We start from the raw sequence: 26,878 nt of genomic DNA on the forward strand, positions 1-26,878 counted from the left end.
ATTTCGAAGTGAATCAGGAATTTGTTCTCTTATATCTGAGGTTTCTTTTTGGCATGAAAGGAGAAGGCGGAAATTTGACAATCCCAGCCAGCACAAAGGGAAACAGATAATAGAAGGAATCTCTTCTCCCATTACTCATTACTTATTGATGGAGGAACTACCTTTAAAAGTACTTTGTTGGCTGAAAAGCACTTTGGGATGTCCTGAGGTCATGAAGGGTGCTATGTAAATACAAGTTACCCCATTTGCGGTACTCCTGATTTTCTGCTCCTCCACCTATCCCATCCTTCCCATCGAGTAAGATTCTGACAGGGGGATGGGCAGAGCCTCAAAAATATATCCACAGTTTTACATTGAATAATTATACGGTCTTATAAAAAACATATTGATATATTTTGCAGCTACTAAACCTGCATACTCAGTCACAGGTATAGATATACACACACACGTATACACAAATACAAAATCAAAAGCAAAATACTGCAGATGCTGAAAATCTGAAATAAAAACAGAAAATGCTGGAGAAGCTCAGCAAGTGAGGCAGCATCTGTGGAGAAAGAAACAGAGTTAACGTTTCAGGTCGAGGACCTTTCGTCAGAACTGGAAGATGTTAAAAGAGATAAAGTTTTTAAGCAAGTACAGAGTCAGGGAAAGGAGGGGGGGGGGAGGGGAGGGGAGAGGAGGAAAGAACGAAAGGGAAGGTCTGTGATAGGGTAGAGGACACAAGTGATTAAATGACAAAAGGGACGATCATAACCACTGCTATTTTTTTGGTCAGCTAGTGCCGGTAATGGTTCTGCTGCTGCCATTTACAGCTACTCCTGATCAATCTTTTGTTTCTCAACTTGTCCCATTACCACCTTCCTTGCCTTGCACCATCATCCCTTTTGTCATTTAATCACTCGTGCTCTCTATCCTATCACAGACTATCCCATTCATTCTTTCCTCCCCTCCCCCCCCTCCCCTCCCCCTTTCCCTGGCTCTGTACTTGCTCAAAAACTTTGGCCCCGATATTAGAGTGGAGGTGGGATGACAGCAGGGGGGGGGGGGGGGGGGTGAATGGGCGCTCGGGTAACCTGACCAATAAATAATGTCCATTTCCCACATGATCGCGATTCAATTGGTGCCACTTAACGTGGCTTCCGGGTTTGCCGTCGGAAAGCTGCGCAGTGGGCGGACTGCGCACCCGCATCACAGGCTGTCAGCTGGAGGAGCTCTATTTAAAGGGCCATTGCTCCAATGGCTTTTCCTGGAGCAAAGACTCAGAAACCACAATGGAGCAGCACAGGGGCAAGGCTGCTCCAAGATTCAACGATGCCTCACTGCAGGTGCTACTGGATGGGGTGAGGAGGAGGAGGGAACTATTTTACCCGGCAGACGGGAGGAGGTGGCCTGCCTCTGTCAACAAGAAGGCCTGGCTCGAGGTGGCAGAGGAGGTCACCAGCAGCAGAAACATCTCCCGCACCTGGATCCAGTGCAGGAAGCGCTTCAATGACCTAACTAGGTCAGCCACAGTGAGTACACTTACTGATTCTCCTGCATTCCATGTTCCACATCACTGCCCCCACCCTCCAACTCATTCTGCACTGCCAAGACTACTCTATCACATCACTCCTCACACCCACTTAAGGCTCATCCTCAACTTACCTGCGCTTCCTCAGCACTTCCTCACCTACCCATTAGTCACCCCACCACTACAACTCAACCCAATCCTCACACAATGTCATGGCTCTGTCTCATACTCACCCTCTGATGCATCTCCTTCACAGTCAGCCTCACCCAAAGCAATACATTCATCGGTTGGCCACTTCACCATCACTCACTCACTCACACGTCTGTTCTTTCTCCCCTTCTAGGACAAGAGAGCCCAGAATGCACGCAAGAGGGTGAGGATCGGAGGGAGGCCGCAACAAATCGTCATCCTTACAGACGCGGAGCAGGAGGCGCTGGAGCTGAGCCGCACCCTCGAGTGCCTGTCCATCGGGGACACTGAGACTGGCACCCCACAAATGTCTGGGTGCACAACTTTAACATTCATCACACACAATATGAATTGATGTTAACATGCCTTGCCACCTTCAGCATCTCAGTATGCTCATCGCAACATGACACATCTGTGATGTTGCTTAATATTGCCTTCTGTTCTCTTACAGGGCCTTCAGCGACCACTGTGACGACAGAGGGCGATTCCTCAGAGGACCTGCTGGTCTCTGAGGGTGCACCGTCACATCTTAGTGAGCCATCAACCAGCGCAGATACTCACACCTCAGTGGGTCCTAGTCATCAGTTAGTTGGGTTGGCACCTAGAGAGTTACCACACACATGTGAGCACAAGGAGACAATGGTGGCAGGGGCAGCTGTGGAGAGTCCGCGTTGGTGGAAGCACTCCTCTCCAGGCTCTGCTCAGCTGGATACAGACAGTGAACCCCAGGGACCATCCTTTAAAAGGAGAATGATCGAGGGGCAGCAGCACCTTTGTGAGGCACCGGAACAGGTGCCACACGCACTCTCCACAATCACGCAGAGGATGGAGGAGTCCAACTCCTGCATGAGTGGAACGGTGGCACAGGTAAGGGAGGGAATCTCTGAGATACTGTCACAGAGACGTGATCAGCTCTCTGAGATAGTGTCACAAGTACGGGAATGTCTGCAATGGAGAGAAGGCTAGCCTCCATTGAGCTCAAGCACGGCTCACAAATGAGTCCATTCAGGCCCTGACAACGGTCGTTCGGACTCAGGGTAAACAACATTCTGCCACCTTAAACAGGCAGACAGAAACTTTGCAACTGAGCTTCCAAGGCATCATACATGTCCTCCAAACTGTTCTCCAGCAGGGTAGTAGGAGTGATGTGGGCCTGGTCCAGGAGAGGGATGATGGCAAAAGGGGACATGGAAGTGGGGACGCCACTCAAAGCGCTCCCATGTCTCACCCATTGCCCCCCTTTCAACCAGTACCCGCAATGCTGCCTCCTCTCCAGGTGGCTGAGTCTGCCCCTGCCTAGGTGCAAGTGGAGCAGTCTTTGGAGGGGCCCTCACGGGCTCCAAAACCCAAAGGGCGTAGGCCCAAAGCATCAAAGCAGTCAGGGTATGAACATGAGCAACCTGCCACTACCTCTGCTGCAGCCACAGGGGAATCACCACGTAGAAGTAATTGGAAGAGAAAGGTGAAGGTTTTGTAAGCATGAAGGGCACGCACAAGTGTGTTTGACAGACTGTCATGTTTTTCATTTATATTTAGTTTTTTGTTAAAGTGACATTAAATTTTATGATTGTCACCACTGCTGCCACGTCTTGCCCATTCTTGACTGGCTTTTGTGACAGGGCCCTTTCATGAGGTTCACCATGAACGGCGACACTTGATACCACTCATTGGGTCACTTTACAGTGAGTATATGTGTAGTTGCAGGACTGTTTTGTGCAGGGAGGGGTGGGCGGCCTGGTGTGGGCGCTACTCTTTTCAGGTGGTGTAACAACTGGACTGTTCACACTTTCTGATGTTAGGAGAACCGTTCACATATCAGTGACTCCCTGGCCTCATGCGCAGCCAGGTGAGCCGCTGCTCTGCCCATGGATCCCTCCTCCTCCTCCTCCTCCTCCTCCTCCTCAATGGGGCCTCCTCATGCGGCACCCCTTTCTGTGTTGCCTTCTCTGCTCTTGTGTGGGTGCCTGTGGCGCAGCACTGTGTTGTGGAGCTGCAAGTGGCGGAAGTGCACGCTGTGCCTGGCGAGGATGGTGATGTTGCTCGTCCTTGGATGTAGTGGTGAATGCAGCCATGGCACCCCCCACCCTGATGGTGTCAGTTTGAGGGGGTCCGAAAAGTGGTTAAATATGTGTGAATAGAAGAATTGTGAGTGGAAAGTAAGAATTTTCAGTGAAAACACAGAGATCTCACAGCCAAAAGTTTGTGTGAAAGAACAGAGTGCCCTGCAGGAAGAACTCACCTTTTCTCCCCATCTGTCAAACAAGCATTTGAATGTCCAACTGGCTGCTGGCTGAAACACATCTGGCAGAACATGGAGTGTTTCCCACAGCACGGGAAACACGCTGAGGATGTTTCAAAATCGGACCCCTGCCTTAATGTGGACAAAATTGAGTACTTTAAGTATCTGAATAAGTATCTGAACTATCATCCCGCCGGCTTTAATTGCCGGTGGGACTTCCGCATTCGGGAGGTGCGCGCCCCCAGACATGTCAATGGGGAACCCGGAAGTCTGCGGGTTGGAGCCGGGTTCCGAAACCGCTCGCGATTTCCGCGATTTTCGGAGCCGCCCCTGCCCCCAACGCACCCACTACTTCACTGGAAAATCGAGCCCTTTAACTCTTTCAACATCTTACATTTCAACCTGAAACATTAACCCGGTTTCTTTCTCCACAGATGCTGCCTGACTTGTTGAACTTCTCCAGCACTTTCTGCTTTTATACACAAATACAGATGTGCACGCACGGACACAAATCTATGCACAGGCATGTGTCCTACACATAGGCACACACACACTTGCAGCTCACACACACTGTCAAACGTATACACACACAGACAGAAATGCACAGATACAGTATATACCACAACACCTGAACTGATAACCCTGAAAAAAATTATCGAATTAAAGAATCTTACAGCACCGAAGGAGGCCATTCAGCCCATTATGCATGTTCTGGCTCTTTGAAAGAGCTAAATTACTAGTACAAATGATGATTATTTTATGTAAATGATTATTAATAAACTGACAAATATTTTTTAAAGTTCTTAAATTCAAAAGGAAATAAGGTATTTTAAAGTTTTTATTTCTTGTCAGGTGTTGTGGGCGTGTTATTTTACATTTATCAGCATACAAAAACCAGGACGGCCAGCGGACCCTCTGCTTCTTCCTTGACCGGAGGCCCAACCAGTCCCCATCCACCACCACCCTCCTCTGCCTGACTGAACTTGTTCTTACGTTGAACAACTTCTCCTTTGACTCCACTCACTTCCTCCAAATAAAAGGTGTCACTCTGGGAACCCATATGGGTCATAGGCCTGCCTTTTTGTAATATGTGGAACATTCTTTGTTCCAGTCCTACTCAGGTCCCCTCTCTCACCTCTTTTTCCAGTACATTGATGACTGTATCGGAGCCATTTTCTGCTCTCACCCCAAACTGGAAAAATTTTTCAACTTCACTTCCAATTTCCACCCTTCCCTCGCCTTCACATGGTCCACCTCCAAATCTTCCCTTCCCTTCCCTTCCTTGACTTCTCTATCTCCATTTCTGGGGATAGGCTGTCAACCAATATTTACTATAAGCCCATCGACCCCTACAGATACCTTGATTACACTTCTTCCCACCCCGCTTCCTGTAAGGATTCTATTTCTGTTCTGACCTTCCAAACCAGTGCTTCCGATATGTTTTCCTTCTCCCTCAAATGAGGATTCCCCTCCAGTGTAGGTGACAGGGCCCTCGACCGTGTCCATTCCATTTCCCGCACTTCTGCCCTCACCCCTTCCCCTCCCTCCCAGAACCATGATAGGATCCTCCTTGTCCTCACCTTCCACCCCACCAGCCTCCACATTCAACGTATCATTCTCCGCCATTTCCACCACCTCCAGCGCGATGCTACCACCAAGCACATCTTCCCCTCCCCTCCCCTTTCAGCATTCTGAAGGGACCATACCCTCCGCGATACCCTGGTCCACTCTTCCATCACCCCCAACAACTGCTCTCCTCCCCACGGCACCTTCCCGTGCGAGCGCAGGAGATGCAACACCTGCCCTTTTACCTCCTCCTTTCCCACCATCCAGGGCCCCAAACACTCCTTCCAGGTGAAACAGCGATTTACTTGTACTTCTTTCAATTTATTACACTGTTTTCGCTGCTCACGATGCGGTCTCCTCCACATTGGGGAGACCAAACGCAGATTGGCCGATTGCTTTACTGAACAACTCCACTCAGTCCACAAGTGTGACCCTGATCTTCCAGTCACTTGCCATTTTAATTCTCCATCCCACTCCCACTCTGACCTCTCTGTCCTCGGCCTCCTTCACTGTCCATTGAAGCTCAACGGAAGCTCAAAGAACAGCACCTCATCTTTTGATTAGGCACTTTGCAACCTTCTGGACTCAACATTGATTTCAATAACTTCAGATCATAACAACTGCTCCCATTTTCTTGAACAGCAGGTGCTGCTAATGATTCTGCTGTTGCCATTTACAGCTCCTCTAGACCCATCTTTTGTTTCTTTATTTGTCCCATTACCACCCTCTTTGCCTTGCACCCTCTTTGCCTTGCACCATCATCCCTTTTGTCATTTAATCAGTCCTGCCCTCCACCCTATCAGAGTCCTTCCCTTTAGTTCTTTCCTCCTCTCCCCTTCCTTCTCCCCCACCCCGCAACTCCCCTTCCCCTGACTCTGTACTTGCTTAAAAACTGTTAAATCTTCAACTTCTTCCAGTTCTGACGAAAGGTCATCGACCTGAAACATTAACTCTGTTTCTTTCTCTATTGCTGCTGCCTGACTTGCTGAGTATTTCCAGCATTTTCTGTTTTTATTTCAGATTTCCAGTATTTTGCTTTTGAATAGAGAAGATTCTGTTTTAACGCCACGGTGCACTTTCAGCAACAAACCTCAGGAGAGAAGAAAATACCATAACCATAATATACTGCTTCTCCTCCTCCTCCTCCTCCTCCTGTATCATTAAACCTCCCATTAAACCAATTAAGTAACAAAGCCTCAATTGATGTCAATCAAATGTTCACAGCATGGGATATAGCTAACAAGATATCTTCCCACCCCCTTGGATATTTCAGCAGCTCAGACTTCCAGCTGTCCATTTACTCAATTGTACCCTCATTCCTCATTAGAGCCACTTTTCTGTGCAATAATTAGAATATAAAATCTTTGCAATTGCAAATTGTTTTGTGAGCTCATGAGGGTTTTAGGTTGCAACTCTGGAAACACATTTGACATAGGATAACCAGGGGTAGAAATTGGACCTCATTGCGCCCATTTTAAGGGTGCAAAATGGACAAAATGAGGGCCAACCTTATTGATCAATGTCGCACGCCCAAATGATGCCTGAAAAATGTCCGACCTCATATTGGGTCGGGCCATTTTTGAGGCATCCCTGGCGGATGTCTAAAACAGGCGTTAGGCCCTTACATATGTAACCGAAGAGCCTGATGCCTATTTTAGGCCACCGCTGGGCAATTGGATATCACAGAGCGGAGTAGGCATCATGTATGCTCAGCTCGGAATTCTTCAGCATTCACTGAGGCCACTAGCCAAAGGTAAGTTTTTTAAAAAAAACATTTATAAACAACATTGCCAGCAAGCCAGGAGATACAGGAGTGCTCCCCTGGCTCCACAGTATCCCCATGCCCGCCCCCCTCTCCCCGATGCCACTCCACCTTCCCCCATCCCCAGGACGTATCTTCAGGCCACTGCTGGCTAGGCAAGCAGCCCAATATTAATTTCCTTCATATGGTGAACTGCCTGTGGAAGTGTGACAGGCACCAGCAGATTACCCAATTAATATTAATGTGGCCCGAGGCCCAATTTCAGGCCAGTCTCGGGCCTCCTGGTTGGGACGCGTGCTTTGTGCGCAGTGCCCATTTCAGGCCTGAAAATGGGCCTAATCTAATTTCAACCACCAGTACTTTCAACCAGTAGAGCGAGCTAACTTTTATCCATCCCATCAGTCTGGGCTGGACTTAGATCAGGCTTCAGGTTGAAAGGACAGTGCTAACTTATAAAATCGACCTCACATTGTATTTAATTTCTTGAAATAAATAAGCTGACATAATGCGAGGCAGAGTGAGTCACATATTGAAGAGCTGCATTAATAGCAATAGCTTTTTTAGATGTTCTACATTTTCTGAGTGTTAGTAATTTCTACAATAATTTAGTGCCAGATGTAACGTAGCACTCCTGGATCGAACGTTCACTTTGATGGTGTGAACATCATGTCACATTTTTTCCACATGAGCGTAATTCAGTGTTGAACACTTGCTACTACTGGACTATAAACAGGGATTGGGCTAATTATTAGAGGCAGATCCCATCAAGTCTGGCAAGACAAGCACTTGTACCACCAATGCTATAAGTCATACTCGGATGGGTTTATTATCATGATACACTTAAGGCAATGCATTTGTTTTCTGATTTGTTATCTCTAATGAACCTATTTGCATTACATTGCATTTCTCTTTTGTTCTGAAAGGCCAATAAGACACAGTTTGCATTTGACCAACAAATCATTTTTTCAAGCACCAAAAGGAAAGCCACATCCTGCATGAACATGCCAAAGACAGCAGGACCAAAACAATAGAAAACCAATACATCTGGAAGAAAATTCCAGCTGTTGGGAGACTTGAACCCTGGAAGGTAAAGATGTCACTCATCCCAAGTGGAATACATGTGATCTGTGCACTGGGGGCAGGGTTTCTGCTGAGTTCTGACAGCCTCAGCTTTCAAATTTACCTAATTGGGTGACAAAAACTGACTTTGACAAAGTCGTAAGAATATCTTTAGGAAGGATAAACTAATCTTACACAGAAAAAAGTGCCCTTTTGAATGCCAAAGTGTAGTTAATGTGAGCATTACAAAATCAAAATGATGACAAACTATACTAAGCTTTTCCCTGCACAAGGTACAAGCTTTTGTATCCATAATTTGAACCTTACAGGCATTATTTAAGAAAAGGGAGAGAGAGAAACCAGGAAATTATAGATCAGTTAGTCTAACATCTGTTGTGGGGAAGTTATTGGAATCTATAATTAAGGACAAAGTGACTGAGCGCTAAGAAATTTGAGCTGATTAGAGAGAGCCAACATGGATTTATAAAGGGTGGGTCACATCGAATGAATCTAATTGAATTTTTTGAGGAAGTAACTAAAGGAGTAGACAGGGGAATGTCTATGGATGTAATGTATGTGGACTTCCAGAGAGCATTCACTAAGGTTCCACATAAGAGACTGGTAGCTAAAATTAAAGCTCATGGAATTGAAGGCAAATTATTGACCTGGTTAGGAGATTGGTTAGGCAGTAGAAGACAGAGAGTAGGGATATTGGGTATGTATTCGAATTGGAAGGTGGTGTCCCACAAAGATCTGTGCTGGGGCCTCAACTATTCACTATATTTATTAATGACTTGAATAACATAATAGAGAGCCATATATCCAAGTTTGCCGATGACACAAAGATTGGTGGCATAATAAGTAGTGTACATGGGAGCATAAAATTACAAAGAGACATTGGTAGATTAAGTGAGTGGGCAAAACTGTGGCAGATGGATTTCAAAGCAGATAAGTGTGAGGTCATCCATTTTGGATCAAAAAAAGGAAAGATTCGAATATTTTTTAAATGGTAAAAAGCTAGAAACAGTGAAGGTCCTAAAAGATTTAGGTGTCCATGTACACAGATCACTAAAATGTAGTGGTCAGGTACAAAAAATAATCAAAAAGGCTAGAATATAAAGGGGAGGAGGATTTGCTACAGCTATACAAAACCCTGGTTAGACCAGATCTGGAGTACTGTGTACAGTTCTGGGCACCGCACATTAGAAAGGATATTTTGGCCTTGGAAGGAGTACAGCGCAGATTCACCAGAATGTTACCAGGGCTCCAAGAGTTAAATTATGAGAAGAAATTACATAAACTAGGCTTGTATTCCCTGAAATATAGAAGGTTCAGAGGTGATTTGATTTAGGTTTTTATGATTTTGAAAGGAATTGAAAGGGTAGATAGAGAGAAACTTTTTCCACTGATGGGGGAGTCTAGGACAAGGGGACATAATCTTAAAATCAGAGCCAGGCCATTCAGAAGAGAAGTTAGGAAACACTTCTTCACACAAAGGGTGGTAGTAGTTTGGAACTCTCTCCCACAAAAAGCAGTAGATGCTAGCTCAATTAATAATTTTAAATCTGAGATTGATAGATTTTTGCTAGCCAAGAATATTAAAGGAAATGGAGCCATGGCGGGTGGATGGAGTGAGGATACAGATCAGCCATGATCTCATTGAATGGTGAAACAGGCTCGAGGGCCTACTCCTGTTCCTATGTTCCTATAAGTGACATTAGCCATCAAAATGTTTAATAACCTGAATGAAAGGGTAGCAATAGTGGAAGGGGAAGTTTTTTCACTTTTGGCGGTGCCGGAGAATGGGTGGTAACAGATTGTGTGCCCGTGACACACCCTGTCCAATGTTCCTCTCCATTGAAATCAAATTTTAGCTGAGGATTCTCCACAAAAGAACCAAGGAGCTGAAAAGCTATTAGCGAACTGGAGAAAATGCAATCTGAATAAATAACTTCCCCAAGAATACAGAGTGACAGTGGATTCTCAAATTTATTGGTACACACTGCCGGTTATGGGGAAAGTAAATTTATTTTGGGGGGGGGAAATATTTGAAGCTGACAGAATGTCCCAACAAAAAACAAAAGCACAGGTCATGATGACAGGGGTCTGATTTTTCAAATGCACACTTCCAGTGTGAAGCCTTGGCCAACAGGAGTGCACATCAAGAAATCACAGGTGCGCTCCCCATTATTTTCTGGCCATTAAAATTAAAACCCATTAAAAAAAGTGGCTGGAGAGGACATTGTAATTAAATGTTCCCTCGGGTTTTTCTGCAACACCAAGACAAGGAGGTTATACTTTAACAACAAGGCAACAGGAAGAGGAAACAGGAGCTGATTGAAATGGGACTATTGACCAAAAGAAAATGAGAAGAAGCAGGCTCTAAATATTCACTAGCATGCCCTGCATATATTCGTGCAGTGTTTGATAGAGTATTTGAATATTCTCGAGAAAATAGAGCAGAGGGCAAACTTTAGGCATCAAACTCCACAAATGGATGCACAGCACAGAACTGGCTATCATCACATGCTTCCTTCTCAATAAATATTCAATGCCCTCAATAATGCTCATACATTTATCCTGGTGGACATTTCATCATTCACTGTTCTTCCTGTGAGGTTTCTTCTCATTGGCAACAACGTATTAGACCATGACACAATCCTCCGCTATGCTAGAGAATCATAACATAAATTAAATATAATTAGCATAAATTAAAATGGCACTTTCAACGATGGGAAGCAGTGAATGCCATGGCTATCATTGCACTTCCATACACTGAAGTGGCTAATGCCATAATATCCCTGCTAACAATGGTGTAAGCAGATTTAAAAATTGTATGTAAACGTGAATATTATTTTCCTCTTAGGTCAACAAATTAGATGTCATGCTACAATAGCTGATTTGCCCTGCCAAGGAAAATTGCCAAGTTCTGCCTTTACCTCTTCTCCCTTCTTCAGGCGGAGATGTAACAGGGCCTGGAGCCACAAAATAAATTGCTGAAGAATTAATTGCTCAATCGTAACACTCCCTGGCTGTGAAAATAAAAATTCTGCCCATCTCATTATCAGAATATTTAGCAGCATTCTGTAAATTTTGACTCTGCCTGTGGTGCGTTATCATCGCTGACTGTGAAATGTAAAGGTGAATTTAATACTCCTAGCAGGGAGCCATGCTTAAAGAGAACATGGGTCAGAGATAGAGGTACAGTCTTGTAGTGCTGCTTCTTCGAAGAGCACTCCTTTCATGCACGGCTCCCCACTAGGAATGAGGGATTGCTGCATTTACCCTATAAAGTAAGTGATGAATTGGTTGATGGCACAGCCGTTTCTGGACCGGGTGGAGGGAAGTATGCTGGGGACATAGACATTAGGCTGCTCTTTACTGATCCATTTCACTGTCATTGAAATGCCTGCAGGATCATTGATTTCTTTTTGTTTTGGGGGTGGGGGGGTAAATTTTTTTAAAGCTTAATTCGTGATTGTCTCTTTTTGATCTGTTTTTCTCCCCCCCCCCCCCGCCCCGCCCCAGTGTCTGCTTGCACTGGAAATCTCAGGAGATTTTAGCTGTGAATCTCTGTTTTGATTAGTGTGTCTTTGATACTATGCATAGGTATCTTTTGGCCTCCCTGTCCGTTTTGCTCAGCCTAACTCAAAATACAGGATGAGCCATAGGAGTTTATAGCACAGAAGGAGCCATTCAGTGTCTGTGTCGGCTGCTTGCTAAAGCAATCCAATCCAAGCTAATTCTATTGCCCTGCTCTCTTCCCATCAGTGTCATCAGCAAATTCTGATATCATGCTCCTCATGCCCAACTCCAAATCATTTATAAGTACTGAGAACAAAAATGGGCCCAGCACTGGTTCCTGGGGTAGACCATTTCAAAATTTTCTCCAATCCACACACTTGTTTACCCTTTGTTTCCTGTCCATCATTCTATCCATGTTGCTACATTTCCTCTTACACCATATGCCTGAATTTTTATAATACACCTCCTCTGAGAGACCTTACTGAATACCTTCAGAAAATTCACATGCATCACACCTAGCACATTGCCTATACAAAGTATAATAACAATGCAAAATGATTCCCAAGCTAAGGTTACTGATTTATATAAAGGATATCCTTCACCAACAACTCCTCTTTCGTTTAACAATAAACCATAATTAAAATTGTGGATAAACTAAATGGTTGTTTATTTCTTGACCCATTAACTTTACCTGTAAAGCACTGGATTCCAGACCAGAGAGAGCAGGTCAGGCAGCATCTGTGGAGAGAAACAGAGTTAACGTTTCAGGTCAATGACCTTTCATCAGACCTTAACATTTCAGGTCGACAGCCTTTTATCAGAACCGGAAGTATTTCAGACTTCCAGCATCCGCGGTATTTTGCTTTGGTTTTAGTCAGGTTTCAAATCCCGCCTCAATTAACATTCAAACTTTGCTACCGTCTGTGGGCAAGTTCCACCAGCTTTTGGCCAGACAGTGGGATGGATCACTGTACAGCAACAGGGATTGGGAAGAAAAATCAAAGCCATAAAGCTACTCCACATGTCAGCCGATCGTGGAGTGGCATTGACGTTGGTCATGGAATAGAACCCAGTCCAGATCCTCCTGCGTTCTCAGTTGAAAGAGAAAGTGTGACAGTGGCAGGCAGAGGTGAAGGGTGAGCATGGGGGGGGGGGGGGGTAAAAGGAAATATGGGGTAAATCGTTAAAGATCTGAAGCCTGCAAATAATAAAGGGCAATAGTTTTGTGTACCAGTTCAGGTAGCTTTTGGAGAAGTGATGGTTAGTTTACTCTGTTGAATGTGGATAAACCCAAATATTTACTTTTCCTCTCTTTTTTTCTTACCAACTTAATTTTTTAAAATTAAAAATCTATCCATTCTGCAGTAGAAAGCTGATGGTTGAGGTTAATGGATTGGAGAAGGGTTAGAAGCGATGTACTGCAAGAGTCCACTTTTGTTCCCAGTACTTTTAAATTATCTGGAATTGGGCATGAGGAGCATGACATCAAAATTTGCTGATGACACAAAAGTTGGGGTTTTGGCAAAATGCAAGTTGTGTAAAATCCTTCACACAATGTGAATATAATACACAAAAATTTTCAATATTGTTATAATTAGTATTTTAGGGCAGAAATTACCTTTCCAATTTTATTGTATGAACATTTAGTGCGCCTGTATCAAATTTCCCTCATTGCTATCTTAATGGAGATGTTAGCCTATTCAAAATAAAGGGGTTAATGCTTCCATTAAAATAGCAGTTAACATTTCCAACAATACTCACTAGACTTACATGTCACTCAATAAAGTGAAATATGCTGGCTATTCAAGCTCAAAACAAAGTGTGTTTATAGTCCTACTAGTTTTAGATGTGTGTTTCGATGGAATACACATTTTTGTTATGGGGACATATATTTATCAACTGTGCACACAATAAATATAATTGATGGCCATATTCCTTCAGATTGCTAGAATGGAAGTAGATTTTTTTCAGATTTCACTGTTTCCATGACCACTGTAATTTTTCCTGTGGCTCAGTTCTATTAATAGTGCTGCTATGCATTGTAACATTTTATTTAGTTATTATGAGTATTTAATCAACATAGTTCCTCACATTTCAGTGGAGTTTTTTTTACTAGGGAGCCCAGGGTACAGCAAATATAGTGAAAAGTTCTGAACACACTACAAAAATTCATAAATTATAGTCAGTAATAACAATAAGAGGAAGTTAACAGTTTCTGTGACTACCTCCAGATATTTCAGTGATAAGTGTTATTTGATTGTTTTGTGGTTTAAAAGTGCTTATGAATGGAGGAACTGTGGTCTAGAAATTCGATGGTGCCGCACCTGTTTTTCATGCACTAAATGGGCACCTAAGCCTCTAATATGGCGGGCAGGAATTGTGCGCTCATTACAAGCTGGAAGTGCGCCATCTTCCATGTTGCTATGGGCAATAAAATAGACGTCCAGGGCCTGCACCTGAAACAGGTGTCAGTCCCTTTGCACCTGCAAATAAGGGGACCTAGTGCCTATTTGAGTTCCCCTTTGCAAAACTAGGCCGCCCTAGACACGGCCGGCGCAATGTGTTCAGTAAAACGTGGTCTAGATGTGGCTTAACCAGCAGTCCTTAAAGGGACCACTCCACCAGCAAAAAGGTATGTTTTCAAAAAATACTTACCTGAATGTGGAGTTGGGAGGTGCAGGAGTGCTCCTTCCAGCTCCACATTAAAACCACAGGCAGATGCCGGCCACCACTCACCCTCCCCTCTCCCGATCTCCTTCCCTTTCCCTTCAAGCTCTTAGCTGAGGCAACTGCCGGTGACGCAATGGCCCAAAATTCCAAGCCCCTTCGCAATTGGGAAGAACTACAGGAAGGAGATTACAAAAATTACAAACACTGTCCCTCCACTCCTGAGGACAAGATGGCTCAACTGTTCCCCGTGGAGGAACTCAACTTCGCAATGACACCCCCACTTATCATTAGCCAATATAGTATGAAGTACACTGCTAGACAAACAAAGGTTACAGAGAATTGCAACCTTTTGAGAAATAGTTCCTCAAGTAACATCAATTAATTCATTAATTCTTTCAAAGTTTATACTAATTGATTTTTTTTTCTCTCTGTTCATATTATTTGAACCACAGCCCCTGTGCTTTGTTTAAATCCATACAGGTGGCCTGGCTCCCTCAGTGAGTATGGCTAGATTGAATGTACCATGGAGAGATGGGATGAACCATAGTTAAAGAATCCACCAACACTTGGGATACCTCCTACAAGGTAGATTCTGCTTAACCAGGTTTACTACGATTTACAGAGGAGAAAACAGCATCAGGGACTTCTACTTTTCCGTTTCTCTACCATTTCTCAGGTTATTTTCTTTTCCGCAGTTTCTCTGGTTCTTTGTCTGCTATTTATCTTATTGATTTCTGTCTTTATTCCTGCTCTTTTTCTTACTTCCCTCCCACCCACTTCTGTATCTTTCTCCCACTCCCTCAGTCTCCACAAAATGCGCCATATGCACATACAATATAACCACATATCCTCCATTTAAATCAGTGGAATATTTGCAGGCAACTGACGTTAAAAAAAAGCCTCAGTTAAAATAGTACACAAAAGACTTTCAAATGAATACAATAACAACTTGCATTTATATAGCGTCGTAAAGCGTCCCAATGGGCATCACAGGAGCGTTATCAAACAAAATTTGACACCGAGCCACATAAGGAGATATTAAGACAGGTGATCAAAGCTTGGTCAAAAAGGTAGGTTTTAGGGAGTGTCTTAAAGGAGGAGAAAGAGGTAGAGAGGTGGAGAGGTGTACGGAAGGAATTCCAGAGCTTAGGGCCTAGGCAGCTGAAGGCACGGCCACCAATGGTGTAATGATGAAAATTGGGGATGTGCAAGAGGCCAGAATTGGAGGTGCGCAGAGATCTTGGAGGGTTATAGGACTGGAGGAGGTTACAGAGATAGGGAGGGGCAAGGCCGTGGAGGGATTTTAAAACAAGGATGAGAATTTTAAAAGCGAGGCATCACCGGGCTGGGAGCCGTTAAGCGTTTACATTCTAATGTTCTTAAAAAAAAACACTTTCAAGGCAAATGGTTGGGTTTACTGGAAATTCACAAGCTTTCAGAGGCTTCCTCCTTCCTCAGGTGAATGTTGTGGAAATGAAATCCTCGAACCCTTCGCATTTATAAATCACAGAACAATGCCTGGTGATTACAGACAGTCTTTCCAACTGCCCGTTGCCAAGGCAATCACAGTGTGCAGACAGAGAGGTGTTACCTACAAGGCCACCGAATATACAAACACCCAAAAAAAACAGAGAGAGAGAGGCAGAAACATAGAAACATCCGGAAGGAAGAGAAAGACAGCAAATGACCCGTTATATTAAAAACAGATAACATTTGTTCGCTGGTGGGGTTACGTGTAGCGTGACATGAACCCAAGATCCCGGTTGAGGCCGTCCTCATGGGTGCGGAACTTGGCTATCAATTTCTGCTCGACGGACACGAAATTTCTTTCTTGGACACACGAATCTCCATCAAAGACGGGCACCTCAGCACCTCACTCTACCGCAAGCCCACGGACAACCTCACGAAGCTCCACTTTTCCAGCTTCCACCCTAACCACGTCAAAGAGGCCATCCCCTATGGACAGGCCCTGCGAATACACAGGGTCTGCTCAGACGAGGAGGAACGCAATGGACACCTACAGACGCTGAAAGACGCCCTAGTAAGAACGGGATATGACGCTGGACTCATCGATCGACAGTTCCGACGGGCCACAGCGAAAAATCGCATAGACCTCCTCAGAAGACTAACACGGGATGCAACCAACAGAGTACCCTTCGTCGTCCAGTACTTCCCCGGAGCGGAGAAACTACGCCATGTTCTCCGCAGCCTTCAACATGTCATCAATGACGACGAACACCTCGCTATGGCCATCCCCACACCTCCACTACTCGCCTTTAAACAGCCACACAACCTCAAACAGACCATCGTTCGCAGCAAATTACCCAGCTTTCAGGAGAACAGCATCCACGACACCACACAACCCTGCCACGGTAACCTCTGCAAGACATGCCAGATCATCGACACAGATACCACCATCACACGAGAGGACACCACCCACCAGGTGCATGGTTCATACTCCTGTGACTCGGCCAACGTTGTCTACCTCATACGTTGCAGGAAAGGATGCCCCAGAGCATGGTACATTGGCGAGACCATGCAGACGCTGCGACCACGGATGAACGGACACCGCGCAACAATCGCCAGACAGGAGGGTTCCCTCCCAGTCGGGGAACACTTCAGCAGTCAAGGACATTCAGCCACCGACCTTCGGGTAAGCATACTCCAAGGCGGCCTTCGAGACACACGAAAACGCAAAATCGTCGAGCAGAAATTGATAGCCAAGTTCCGTACCCATGAGGACGGCCTCAACCGGGATCTTGGGTTCATTTTCTCGCTACACATAACCTCACCGGCGAACAAAAGTTATCTGTTTTTAATATAACGGGTCATTTGCTGTCTTTCTCTTCCTTCCGGATGTTTCTATGTTTCTGCCTCTCTCGCTCTGTTTTTTTTTGGGTGTTTGTATATTCGGTGGCCTTGTAGGTAACACCTCTCAGTCTGCACACTGTGATTGCGTTGGCAACGGGCAGTTGGAAAGACTATCTGTAATCACCAGGTATTGTTCTGTGATTCATAAATGCGAAGGGTTCGAGGATTTCATTTCCACAACATTCACCTGAGGAAGGAGGAAGCCTCCGAAAGCTTGTGAATTTCAAATAAAATTGTTGGACTATAACTTGGTGTTGTAAAATTGTTTACAATTGTCAACCCCAGTCCATCACCGGCATCTCCACATCATGGGTTTACTGGAGCAGAGAAGATTAAAGATCACACTAAAGCGTTCAAAATTATGAAAGGTTTGAAAGAGTAAACAGGAAAGAAAATACTCCCAGTGGGCAGGGATCATAAACTCATTGAGTATTTGTACTTAGAAATATAAAGAGGAGGGGGTTAGAAGGAATCTTTTTATGCAAATATTTATTATGATATGGAGTGGATATTGAAGGTAAATCAATCAGAACACTTAAGGGGGAATTAGTTAAATAATTGTAAAGGAAACATATTGAAAGATGCAGCAAAACAGCAGGGAAATGGGACTAGAGTAGATAGTTTTGGTAGATGATGGGCCAAAAGGCCTCCTTCTGTACTGGACTTTCTATGATTCTACAAATCACTAAAAAAAAAGTGTAGATCTAAATCGTGTAACATTGCAGCTTTCCTAATCATAGCTTCAGAGTCAAACAGAAAAATACCCTAAAATAACCTCAGCAAATAGTTCACATTTCTAACAAATGATGGCAATTTCAAGACAAATTAAACCTTTGAACGAAAATAGCATTTACTCCCTTGGAGACCAAACAATCCCACCAGCTAACTGCTGATTTCCTTCATTTTTTTTCTTTAGTGGATGAATCATGTAGCCCTCCACGAATCAAGAGGTCCATTTAAAAACAAACACATCAACTGACCTTTATTAATAGATGCTTCCAGTTACCCATCAACTGGAGAGTTGAGAAACTAAATGACCTGTTTCTTAGGTTTTTCAGGACAATAACATTTCTGCCCTTACAATCAATAATGCATAATGTGGTGGGTCAATAATGCGGTGGGTACGGTAGCATAGTGGTTATGTTATTGGACTAGTAATCCAGAGTCATAAGTTCAAGTCCCACCACGGCAGCTGGGGAATTTAAATTCAATTAATTAAACAAAATCTGGAATTAAAATACTAGTATCTGTAATGGTGACCATGAAACTACTGGATTGTTGCAAAACCCATCTGGTTCACTAATGCCCTTTAGAGAAGGAAACCTGCCGTCCTTACCCCGTCTGGCATATATGTGACTCCAGATCCACAGCAATGTGGTTGATTCTTAATTGCCCTCTGAAATGGCTGAGCAAGCAACTCAGTTATACAATCTCGCTTTAAAAAAAAGTCATAATAAGAATAAAACTGGACGGACCACTAGGCACGAGACACGACAAAGGCAAACCAAGCCCAGTCGACCCTGCAAAGTCCTCCTCATTAACATCTGGGGACTTGTGCCAAAATTGGGAGAGCTGTCCCACAGGCTAGTCAAGCAACAGCCTGACATAGCCATGCTCACAGTCAAGAGGGAGTGGCCATGGGAGTCCTCAACATTGACTCTGGAACCCATGAAATCTCATGGCATCAGGTCAAACATAGGCAAGGTAACCTACTGCTGATGACCACCTACCATCCTCCCTCAGCTGATGAATCAGTCCTTCTCCATGTTGAACACCACTTGGAGGAAGCACTGAGGGTAGCAAGGGCACAGAATGTACTCTGGGTGGGGGACTTCAATGTCCATCACCAAGAGTGGCTCGGTAGCACCACTACTGACCGGCAGGTGGTGAGCGAACCAACACAAGGGAAAACGTACTTGACCTTGTCCTCACCAATCTACCTGTCGCAAATACATCTGTCCATGATAGTATTGGTAGTAGTGACCACCGCACAGTCCTACGTGGAGAAGAAGTCTCATCTTCGCACTGAGGACACCATCCAACGTGTTGTGTGGCACTATCACAGTGCTAAATGGGATAGATTCAGAACAGATCTAGCAGCTCAAAACTGGGCATCCATGAGGTGCTGTGGGCCATCAGCAGCAGAATTATATTCCAGCACAATCTGTAACCTCATGGCCTGGCATATTCCTCACTCTACCATTACCAACAAGCCAGAAGATCAACCCTGGTTCAATGAGGAGTGTAGAAGAGCATGCCAGGAGCAGCACCAGGCCTACCTAAAAATGAGGTGCCAACCTGGTGAAGCTACAACTCAGGACTACATGCATGCTAAACAGCAGAAGCAACATGCTATAGACAGAGCTAAGCAATTCCACAACCAACGGATCAGATCAAAGCTCTGCAGTCCTGCCACATCCAGTCGTGAATGGTGGTGGACAATTAAACAACTAACTAAAAAAATTTTTTAAAATAACATAAGCAACAGCGGGGCAAGGATTCATCTGATTGTGTTGTATAACTTTTTTTTATTCGTTCATGGGATGTGGGCATCGCTGGCAAGGCCAGCATTTATTGCTCATCCCTAAATTGCCCTTGACAAGGTGGTGGTGAGCCGTCTTCTTGTACCGCTGCAGCCCATGTTGTGAAGGTTCTTCCACAGTGCTGTTAGGAAGGGGGTTCCAGGATTTTGATCCAGCGACAATGAAGGAACGACGATATTTTTCCAAGTCAGGATGGTGTGTGACTTGGAGGGGAACGTGCAGGTGGTGTTGTTCCCATGTGCCTGCTGCTCTTGTCCTTCTAGGTGGTGGAGGTCGCGGGTTTTGGAGGTGCTATTGAAGAAGCCTTGGTGAGTTGCTGCAGTCCATCCTGTGGATGGTGCACACTGCAGCCACAGTGCGCCGGTGGTGAAGGGAGTGAATGTTTAGGGTGGTGGATGGGGTTCCAATCAAGTGGGCTGCTTTGTCCTGAATGGTGTCGAGCTTCTTGAGTGTTGTTGGAGCTGCACTCATCCAGGCAAGTGGAGAGTATTCCATCACACTCCTGACCTGTGCCTTGTAGATGGTGGAAAGTCTTTGGGGAGTCAGGAGGTGAGTCACTCGCTGCAGAATACCCAGCCTCTGACCTGCTTTTGTAGCCACAGTATTTATATGGCTGGTCCAGTTAAGTTTCTGGTCAATGGTGACCCCCAGGATGTTGATGGTGGTGGATTCGGTGATGGTAATGCCGTTGAATGTCAAGGGGAGGTGGTTAGACTCTCTCTTGTTGGAGATGGTCATTGCCTGGCACTTGTCTGGCGCAAATGTTACTTATAATGACGCTGTGTATGTTTTCGTGGAGATTTCCTTTAGAATCATAGAATGATACAGCAAAGAAGGAGGTCATTCAGCCCATTGCGCCTGTGCCTTTGTTTGGCATTTCTTGAGAAATCAGGAATGCTTTCTAAAAGAACATATTTATGATTTGTGCTGCAATGTTGGAAATGCTGACCTTCATTTGAGATGTTAAATTGGGCATCATCTGCCTGTTCTGGTGGTTCAGGTGTTGGTTTGCAGAGAAAAGATGTGCATGTAGACCTCAAAAACATTAAGATCCCATGGCACTATTTGACGAAGGCCGGGACACCAGAGTTCTCCAAGTGTCTTGGCCAACATTCTTCTCTCAAGCAGCACTACCAGAAACAGATTAACTGGTCTGTAGATTCATGTCCATTTACACCATTACTCCAAAGTTACTGTGGGAGATTGGGAGAACCCCACAGGAATCCTATCCCAGGCAGTTTAAGAGTTTCTGGGAAGTCCTGAAGCTAAAACACCACATTCTGGCAGTTATACAGTAAAATCATTCTATTTGTTTTCTTTTTACTTTATGTAACCTGCAGACCTCCTGAATAAACTTAGAATACTGCAAAAATAATCTTGACTGTGCCAATCCACTTTGATTGTGCCATCAAAGTTCTTAACGGTAATAAATAAAGAAGAAAAACCTGGTGGGAGTATTTTCAGCATAAAGTACTTTTAGAATGAAGTATGTCTCCACCTGCACTTTAAAAAAATCAGACAGGAGAAACCCCACAGTACCACTGCACTGTCAGAGGGGAGAAACCCCACAGTACCACTACACTGTCAGAAGGGAGAAACCCCACAGTACCACTGCACTGTCAGAGGGGAGAAACCCCACAGTACCACTGTGCTGTCAGAAGGGAGAAACCCCACAGTACCACTGCGCTGTCAGAAGGGAGAAACCCCACAGTACCACTGCACTGTCGGAAGGGAGAAACCCCACAGTACCACCGCACTGTCGGAGGGGAGAAACCCCACAGTACCACTGCACTGTCAGAGGGGAGAAACCCCACAGTACCACTACACTGTCAGAGGGGAGAAACCCCACAGTACCACTGCACTGTCGGAGGGGAGAAACCCCACAGTACCACTGCACTGTCGGAGGGGAGAAACCCCACAGTACCACTGCACTGTCAGAGGGGAGAAACCCCACAGTACCACTGCACTGTCAGAGGGGAGAAACCCCACAGTACCACTGCACTGTCAGAGGGGAGAAACCCCACAGTACCACTGCACTGTCGGAGGGGAGAAACCCCACAGTACCACTGCACTGTCGGAGGGGAGAAACCCCACAGTACCACTGCACTGTCGGAGGGGAGAAAGTTCCACAGTACCACTGCACTGTCAGAAGGGAGAAACCCCACAGTACCACTGCACTGTCAGAGGGGAGAAACCCCACAGTACCACTGCGCGATCAGAGGGGAGAAACCCCACAGTACCACTGCGCTGTCAGAGGGGAGAAACCCCACAGTACCACTGCGCTGTCAGAGGGGAGAAACCCCACAGTACCACTGCACTGTCAGAGGGGAGAAACCCCACAGTACCACTGCACTGTCAGAGGGGAGAAACCCCACAGTACCACTGCGCTGTCAGAGGGGAGAAACCCCACAGTACCACTGCACTGTCAGAGGGGAGAAACCCCACAGTACCACTGCGCTGTCAGAGGGGAGAAACCCCACAGTACCACTGCACTGTCAGAGGGGAGAAACCCCACAGTACCACTGCACTGTCAGAGGGGAGAAACCCCACAGTACCACTGCGCTGTCAGAAGGGAGAAACCCCACAGTACCACTGCGCTGTCAGAGGGACAGTGGGGCAGCACTTTCACTCACAGCTCTGGCTCCACCATGACCCTGTCCAAAATCCCCGGGATGGAGTCATTAGCATAAGGAGCGTCGGCGCACGCTCCTACAGTGGCACAGGGCTGCCTGCCCTGCAGATGTAGGAAAAGCTCAACTGCCATGGCACTTGTGGCAGCAGCTATCAATCTTTCTGGGATCAAATGCCGTTTGACTTTAAGCCCACAATGGAACCTACGCCTGCTCTCAGTAGTCACAGGTCCCACTTGGCCTATCAGAAGCGCATCTGGCAGGATTCCCATGATAGCCCAGAAACATTCCCAGACACGCTCCTCAACTGCTGCTGGAAGGTGGTGGTGGGGTGGGTTCGGGGGGGGTGGTGGGGGCTAGTTGAAGCAGACTGCTATAAATTCGATCTAGCTGCAGCTAGCTTTCTGCAGTCTTACATGTCAAGATAGCAACATTCATTACAAACTGAAGGAGATAGGATCAGAGTGAGATGTGAATTGGATCCAGGAGTAACCGTAGTCTGCTCTCTCTGAGACTGTCCCTTGTTATTAATACCTGTCGTCTATATATACTCTTACTGTGTGTGCATTTCAGAAAGATTTATAATTAGCTCATCATCTGAACACTGCAGTAGCAACAAGATTACAGGGTATTTAACACTATAAATTAGAATTATTGTGTTGTTTTGTATATTATTAAATTCCACTTAATGATACTTGTCTTCAGAAATCTGGAATGGGCAGGAATTTATCAGGTGTTTCTTCTTTACCTGTCAATCTTCATTTCAGTTTATAATCTATGGAGAGTCATCAGGTGTCTTCAAAGTTGGGCGTTGAGAAGTCACAACTTGGAAATTATTTAAACGTGACTGAAATTCATTACATTTTATAAACCTTTTAGGCAACTAGTATATGCTATGTGTATCTTAGGTACTATAAGCCATGTTGGTTTTCCCCAACCAATTGTAGTGAGCATGGAATTTAGCACTTACACCAGTACTGGTCTGCATTTAATGGTTTACTATCACTGCAATTAAGAGTTCGTGGTTAGGATTTTAAAGCAGCATTGACTATGCGGCAGGAATTACTAAATGTAAAACAATTTTTATCCAGTTGCGCAGGATGTGAGGGTGAAGTTGTGTGTAATGATGTAGATACAGTTTAACAACTGAATTCTAGACTAATTAGTCTAATATCTGTAGTGGGAAAAATGCTTCAGAGCATTTTACAAGATGCTATCAATGTTCATCAAAAAATAAATTAAGTCATAAGGGGGCAGTCCCATGGTTTTAGAAGCATTACATGGTAATATTTTTCAAATCTACTGGTAAGCTTTGAAGGAGTAACTAGCAGGCAAAAATATCTTTGAGGTTTCAAAGGCATCCTCCTAGATTTGGCATTTGATGCTTCTAAAGAATATAAAGGCACATTGGAATTAGTGATAAGCTAACAAAATGGATTGCAAATTGATTTGGTATTAGAAAGCAAAAGATAATGATTAGTGAGCAAGTTTCTGCCTATTGAGCAGTGACCAGCTGCGTTCCACAGGGCCCTGACCAGGACCTTATCTGATTTGCACCACTTAGAAATGGACTAGAAGAACAATAATATCAAATTAACAGATAACACCAAGCTGACAGGTACAGGGAGAATAATAACATTTAAATGGACATGAACAGCTCAAGTAACAGCCCCTTCCCCACCCACCACGTGCAAATGCTAGCAGGGAGGCAGGGCCCAGGTTCCCGATGGAGTTTTTTCTTTATTCGTTCATGGGATGTGGGGGTCGCTGGCAAGGCCAGCATTTATTGCCCATCCCTAATTGCCCTTGACAAGGTTGTGGTGAGCCGCCTTCTTGAACCGCTGCAGTCCGTGTGGTGAAGGTTCTCCCACAGTGCTGTTAGGAAGGGAGTTCCAGGATTTTGACCCAGCAATGATGAAGGAACGACGATATATTTCCAAGTCGGGTTGGTGTGTGACTTGGAGGGGAATGTGCAGGTGGTGTTGTTCCCATGTGCCTGTTGCCCTTGTCCTTCTAGGTGGTAGAGGTCGCGGGGTTTGGGAGGTGCTGTCGAAGAAGCCTTGGTAAGTTGCTGCAGTGCATCCTGTGGATGGTACACACTGCAGCTACGGTGCGCCGGTGGTGAAGGGAGTGAATGTTTAGGGTGGTGGATGGGGTGCCAATCAAGCGGGATGCTTTGTCCTGGATGGTGCCGAGCTTCTTGAGTGTTGTTGGAGCTGCACTCATCCAGGCAAGTGGAGAGTATTCCATCACACTCCTCACTTGTGCCTTGTAGATGGTGGAAAGGCTTTGGGGAGTCAGGAGGTGAGTCATTCGCCACAGAATACCCAGCCTCTGACCTGCTCTTGTAGCCACAGTATTTATATGGCTGGTCCAGTTAAGTTTCTGGTCAATGGTGACCCCCAGGATGTTGATGGTGGGGGATTCGGCGATGGTAATGCAGTTTCCTGTCATCAGCCCACTGTTGCTCCCCACAAGCACCAGGAGAAGCCAGGGAGTAGTTCCTAGGGTAGCAGCGGTCAGGTCCTGAAGTGTCAGGATGAATGGAAAGGACCTAGTATGGGCACTTCTGTCCCTCCTACTTGGCCCTAAAGACGAGATTTTTGTAGGCCTCGGTCTTGGCCTCCGAAAACTTGAGTTGAATTCGTCCTTGGGGCTCGTGCCCCTTTAAATCATCTTCCGCCTCTGCTGGTACTACAACATCGGTCCCACTGCAGGAAATTTCATCTTCGACAGCAGTGGACCCTCTCCTGGTGGTGGGAGTCCTGCCGTGAGTGCACCCTGCAAACTAAATGACCCCTGACCCAAGAAAGTGGGTCAGTGGCACAGTGGGGTCAGAGGGGCTGGTGAAGGTCCATCCCAATCCCTAACTCACCCAAAAGAGGAGAATCCACCCCAATTAGCATGAACAAATTCAACAAATGTACCTAAATACAGCGCATAAAGTGACAGATCACATCAGTGAGTGGAGCAAAAGGCACTGTTAGATAGCGCTCTCTCAGTAAAGGCTGATGTGCTTCCTCGATTTGAAATTTCAAGTCTCCAGCACAAGCTTGAAAAAAAATGTTGATTTTTCTCTGCTGAAGTTCACAGAAATGCAGATGAAGTTTGGCAGAGGATTTACTGTTTTAAAACAAAACTATGAAACAGTCCAACCTTTGATTTAGATTAACAGGTAATGATGTCAAGTAAACAATATAGGTTTGCATTTCCCTCAAGCAGTTTTTCAGGTGAACAGGTTCTCCAGTGATAAATCGGCAGTGCATCTACCGACTTGCTGCCAATGTGCCAACATTTACTACCTCCATTGCTGTGCTACACCGCTGTCAAAAGCAAAACCAAGCCATCCAATTAAACAGCGGCTGAAATCATGCAAAATAATCAGCTAAACTACCCGGAGGTCAGCCACTTGACCCTTGACAATGAGTCCAGCTTTGTTTCTGCTGCCAGTAAAGGTTGAAAAATGGTGATGGGGAGGGGAAGGTAAACAGGAAAAAGAGAGGCGCAAGTGGAAGTTCCACTGAAAAGTTTTGAACTGAATGGAAATATTTTCACTCATGTTGGCCATGAAACCAGCCTTGTCTCTCTCTCACACAAACACACAAAATAAAGGGATCAAGGAAAAGTACTGCAAGCCTTTAATGCAATCTCTTGTGGAGTGTGAGGGAAAAGGTTTCACAAAAGAAAGGGGGTGGGAATCGATCTTCATCAGAGTGCTGCTCGAGCAAGAAGTCAGGGTCGGTGAACTCTTCAGGGTGGAGAAGGCGGGCTTCGTTCCAATGAGTTTACAGATTGCCATTTTAAAGCTTTATGTCCGTCTTTAGGGGGCAAAAGCTAAGTCCTGCAAATTCCACCGTTAGTCTTATCTAGCTCGTCCTTTTATTATAACACATATTTAGCATCTACTATTCCTTAATATTTTTAAATAAAAATACATAACTGTCCATTAATATTTTATGAGCATAACATTGAATCCATAGATTTCACCGAACTGAGCCACTGGAAAATTATAGTGGTCATGGAAACTGCCATGTGTAAGAGAATGTCACCCTGGAACCCTCTACAAGGGCAGAAGATAAAACAGTTTGCCATCTTACCACTTACAACAGAGAGCAACACATCAACCACAGTGGCTATGGTGTCTTCAACACCCTCAAGTTCCCTGAGGCAGGATCAGGCAATTCTACTTCAATTGAGTTTTTTTTTGAAGAGGTTGAGATGCAATCCAGTTCCTGGGCCAATGAGATAATACTATGAGCAACAAAGAGAGAATTTTCCCACTGATTGAGGAAAGTTGGCCAAGCAGGTTGG

At 45.1% G+C, this 26,878-nt stretch overlaps 2 long non-coding RNA genes across 2 annotated transcripts in view; one reads left to right on the plus strand and one right to left on the minus strand.

The window, feature by feature from the left end:
- LOC137321987 (uncharacterized) overlaps positions 1-26,878 on the minus strand; it is a 181,096-nt gene that overhangs the window by 142,694 nt on the left and 11,524 nt on the right. Inside the window, exon 2 of the long non-coding RNA XR_010962936.1 lies at positions 12,545-12,591. This is a non-coding gene — a long non-coding RNA (uncharacterized lncRNA). The remainder of the gene's footprint in view (positions 1-12,544; positions 12,592-26,878) is intronic.
- LOC137321988 (uncharacterized) overlaps positions 1-26,878 on the plus strand; it is a 228,285-nt gene that overhangs the window by 40,714 nt on the left and 160,693 nt on the right. The gene's annotated exons all lie outside the window — the stretch shown is intronic.

This window comes from Heptranchias perlo, chromosome 5, assembly GCF_035084215.1.
Source record: "Heptranchias perlo isolate sHepPer1 chromosome 5, sHepPer1.hap1, whole genome shotgun sequence".
Classification (NCBI taxonomy): domain Eukaryota; kingdom Metazoa; phylum Chordata; class Chondrichthyes; order Hexanchiformes; family Hexanchidae; genus Heptranchias; species Heptranchias perlo.